At 39.3% G+C, this 5,078-nt stretch overlaps 1 pseudogene; it reads right to left on the minus strand.

Moving 5' to 3' along the window:
- Window positions 1-4,209: 4,209 nt before the first annotated feature.
- LOC105998853 lies at window positions 4,210-4,498 on the minus strand (annotated as a pseudogene).
- Window positions 4,499-5,078: the final 580 nt, after the last annotated feature.

Raw genomic sequence — 5,078 nt, forward strand, 5'->3', positions numbered from 1 at the left:
AGCCAGGCCCAAAGAAACATAGGTCCCATGGTTTCCCTTATTTGCAATAACTAGTATATGTCTGAGACAAGCAGAAAAGGTCAGATAAGTTGATGTTAGGTGAAATGAACCCCAAGATAAGTATTCAAATGTTTTTTTCTTTCTTGTGATTGTTTTTAACATATTTATAAGATGATTTCTTTGTTGCTTTGTATACCCCTCCCCTATGGTATAACCCGTATTTTCACTGTAATTGATGTTGGTATAATTTGTTGAGGGGCAGGGAAAAAACAAATTGTTTAAATACGGACACAGGTGGACCCATCGCAACAATGAGATGTAAAGACTTTGGTTGAAAAACAAACTTTACAACATTGGTGGGGAGGGAGCTGGGAAGTGTGGGTTGGGGAGAGGGAAGGGATGGGAAGGAGAAACAAAGGAGGAGGCAACAATGCTTGATAAGAAATGTACGCATTAACCTGCCCATGTAATTGTAACCCCTCTGTACAGTGTGTTCACAAAAAATAAAAATTAAAAAAAAGACCCAGAAAAAAAAAGAAATGTACTCATTATCTTGCCCATGTAATTGTAACCTCTCTGTACCGCATTTTCACAATAAAAAAAAAGAAAGAAAAAAAGATACTATTTTATGCCTGTCTTTACAGTTCTCTGAGAGTTTTGAGACTTTTTTACAAGGTGAGTTAATGATATGGTAATTATTCAAATTACTTCCAATAAAGCATAAAAAGCTCTGATAGCTATCTGTCATTGCTCTTTGGTAAGGGAAGCTGAGAATGAATAATTTGAAAACATTAATAGTTTCTCGATGCCATTACTTTGGTCTGATAGCCAGCCTGTTGGCCTGGGCTTTGAACTGCATTTAAGATGTATATGGGTCAACTATTACTCTAAGCACTTATATTTTTTGATAGAAACACCATTAGTATTAGGAACATTGATGAACCTGTTCTTTAGAACAAAATTCTATGATTAAAGAAATACATTTTTGAATACTTCTTGCCTCAAGGAACATTAACAGAAATAGAAGTCATGAGTACAAACTTCTTTAACCACTTTTTTTTCTAGGCAGACAAGAATGTCCAAATAATGTTTTCAAAAGCATTTCTAAAAATTTTGCTCAATCCAGGGCTCATGCTCTGGCCCACAGCTTGTGTTCTAACACTTGAGCCATGACTCCAGTCCAGTATTTTTTTTATAGTAAATTGAAGATAGAGTCTCTGGGGACTTTTGTCCCTGGGCTGACATTAAACCACAATCCTCAGATCTTAGTCTCCTGAGTAGCTAAATAATTAAGACAAAAGCCACTGGTCCCTAGCTCCAAATACCATTTAAATTGAAAAACAAAAAGACAATAGAATGATCATAGAAAATACTATGTAGGTCAAGTGATATAAAATTACATCATGTATAATTTCCCATATATTTATACTCACTTTATAGTTTGCATAACATGTTTTTATAGGACCTAGAGATTTATATTTGCAGAAACATGTAATGCACATTCTCAGTCCAGAGGAAATCATTCTTAGCACAGCACAAGGACAGTGTTAACATACTACCTGTATATAGTAAGCACTTATCAAACTTCAGTCAATGAATAAATCAGTGAATGAATGCAGAACTCTAAGGGGAAAGTCTCAGAGCTCCTTCATTCATCTGTATTTATAATGCTCTCTGACAGGTATTGCCTTTTTGTTTTATTTATTTATTTATATTTATTTTTGTGTGGGTTGAGGCTTTAACTCAGGGCTTGGGTACTGTCACAGAATTTCTTTTGGCCACCACTTGAGCCACAGCTCCACTTCAAGATTTTTTTTTTTGAGTAGTTTATTGGAGATAAGAATCTCATGGACTTTCCTGTCCGAACTGGTTTTGAACTGCCATCCTCAGATCTCAGCCACCTGTGGAGCTAGGATTACAGGTTTGAGCCACCAGTGCCAGGAAGTAAAGTATTGTTATAGCTACTTAGTAACAACATAACACTTGACTTTGCATTAATGCTTGTAGGAACAGAATCTCATCCTGATAGGTAAGATAGTTCAAGATGTGGTGAAAGGATGACATAGAACAAAGAGTTGGGGTATTTTCTATGCTTTTCCTTTACATTTCCTTAACACTGAACACTAGACTACCTTCACAGTTCTCAGTCCCTGATGTGATATAATGAAGGGCAGTATGGCTGCTCTAACACTGCATATTCTAGATGACAGTAGCTAACAAGAGCTTCTGACGCATCCTCTCCTCAGAGACCTGGGGTAGGCAAAGCCAGTTTTTGTAGATCGTGTTTAGTGTTGTAATATTTGTTTGTATATTTGTTTGTTTTCTATCATCACCTGGTTTTAAGTGCTCTGTGGGGAAACCTAGCCTTCTGAATCTGAGCCACAGTATTAGCAGATTAATAATAGATCAAATTAGAACTGTTTTTCTCATCTTTAAAAGTGTGGTGGGGAGAACCCCAACAGTTTAAGCCAAATATCTGAAAATGAATGTCTAAAATACTCTAGAGATAGGGTAGAACTAAGACTTTTCTGAATAGAAATAATCTTTTAGGCTTGGAAAAAATTATAAGGTAAGCCAGACCCAAAGAAACCTAGACTGCATGTTTTCCCTCATTCATAATAACTAGAATATGTCTAGGATATTCTTAGTAGAGGATCATAATGGCTCAATAGCAATGTGGATATGACCATATAACATGATGCTTATTGAAATGAACTCCAACTCTCTTTGCGTTCTCTCTGCCAATTGTGCCCAACTTTCCCTACCTCACCCTTTCTCTCTCCCTTTTTCTCTTTTCTCCGTTTGGTTTATGCCCTCAAGAGTGTGATGCAGGCTGGGTCCCTGGGACCTCCCTTTTGGTTCCCTCTCAAAGGCTAGCCATTCTAGGTTTGAAATCAGATCTAAAATCAAAAGAAAAGTAACTGCTTAGAAATTTGGCCTTAATACTAATAGGATGATTGCAATCACTTTTGACCCCACATTATAGCAATATTTGGACAATTTCTTCCAAGGCAATGGTAAATGGTCAGTTTCCATATGTTCAGGTTTTCTTTGCCAATCCTCTGTCTTGCTGAGCCATTTTGGACTCACAGCCATCTCTCTTCCTTTCTCTGTCTCTCTTTCTCTTTTGTTCTCTTCCTCTCTCTCCCTCTCCTGTTTGCCTGCCTTGCTTGTTTGCTTGCACTTATACTTTATAAAACTTCAAGTCATACCATCCTGATAATGTGCTTTGCTAACAAAGCTGCCTTTTTTCACAGGCCCTGAAAACTGAGGCCCAACCAGCTAATGTGCTTTATTAGCAAAGATGTCTAAACTTATTCGGTTGTCAAAATTTTTGGGTTCTGAGTTTTGCCTTGTATTTTGTTTGGTGGTATCCATTCTAGCACTGACCATGTGGTTCTAAAATACTGGGCAAAATAATGTCATCTTACTGTTGGAATTCCAAAACAGTCTACAGCCATTATTCATTTTTACATGCTGTAAAACTTATGTGCACAGTGCATTGTGTGTATGTATGTGTGCGTGCACACCTACATGTGTGTATGTCTGCGTCTGTGTAAACTTGTTATCTGGCACTGCAATAAAGTCATTTGGCTCAGCAAAATATAAGTTTCTTGAGGACTTAGGAGTTTTCTAATTTCAATCCTCCCCACTATTGAAGGTTTATTTTCTTTTGGGGGGGGGTTCAGTAGTGTGGCCAGAACTCTGGGCCTGGGTGCTGTCCCTCAGCTCTTCAGCTCAAGGCTAGCACTCTACCACTTGAGCCACAGTGCCACTTCTGCCTTTTTTTTTTCTGCTTATGTGTTGCTGAGGAATCGAACTTGGGGCCTCATGCATGCAAGGCAAGCGCTCTACTGCTGAGCCACCTTCCCAGCCTCTGAAGGTTTATTTTCTTGGTTAAAAAAAAAAGTTAATTTCTCTGTAACTTAATTTGGTCTCAATGTAAATTTGTATGTGTATCAAGGCCTGAAATGGAACTTTAAAAAATTTTTTTTGTGGGAGTGGTTGTTCTTTATTGTGGCTGGAGACCAGGACAAAGAGGAAGTGCCCTCCTTAATTGGAGCAGGACGCCAAAGATTAGAGAACCTGGGATCCCACCTCTCCATGGGGGAAGACCCCGTGGAGGACTCTGGAGAGGTGGGGCAGACTAGGTGAGGGCATGGGAGTCTTTAGATAAAGGAGGCTGGAGAGGGGAGACTGGAGTGTGCTCTAGTGCACCAAATATTCTTTGTGCTTATTGAGTTGAACTTGGCAGTAAGAAACCTCTGAGGAGGAGGTAGAGGTAGGCAACAGCGATGAAGCAGTTGTAGCTGACTTGCTCATAAAGATTGTATAAGCTCTGTGGGAGAATGCTCCATGAATGGGATATCCTTAATTTGTTAACGAATGAACATTGAAAAATATTCGGAGCATTAGCAACATGATCACTCCCCAGGAGCTGAGGACAGTGTTGCAGGGGCCAGGCCAGTTTTGGTCTACAACACAGGAGCAACACCATGAGGGAGTGGGGGGTCTTCCCAAGTGTGAAGGGGAAGGAGGAGGCTGTGAGGGAGCACCTCAGAACTTTAAATTTCAATACCATTTTTGCAGTTAGATGCATCATGTAAAAGAAAACATGGTCTGAGATTCCTCGTTTGTTCAGTTAGGACTGGTAGTTTGTTACCAGCCAGTTTACATGCAATGTTCCTGTTCTCCCTATTTTAAAACCAAATGGGAAATATTGGCTCACAAAAATGTGTCTAGTAATGGTAATAGCCCATTACTTTACATTTAGAAAAATGGTCATTTGGGTTCAAAACTTTTCTAAGATGTAATTAAGTTAGCTGTGATTTAACCACTGATGTCCATCTTAAAGTATGCACTAGCCTTGAGTGAAAAAGCTGAGGGACAGCACCCAGGCCCATTAACCAGTCTGTGTTGAAATCTTCAGGTAACACAGTAGGAAGTGTTACAGTCCATCTAAGGGACACAACCTAGCCCAGATCCAATCCACCTCTTCTAACCTAGAAGCAGCCTCACCTAGACCATCCTGACTACCTCCACCATGATAAAAGTAAACTGGACTCCTGCCTGACTCC

This window comes from Dipodomys ordii, unplaced genomic scaffold (assembly GCF_000151885.1).
Source record: "Dipodomys ordii isolate 6190 unplaced genomic scaffold, Dord_2.0 Scaffold175, whole genome shotgun sequence".
Lineage (NCBI taxonomy): Eukaryota > Metazoa > Chordata > Mammalia > Rodentia > Heteromyidae > Dipodomys > Dipodomys ordii.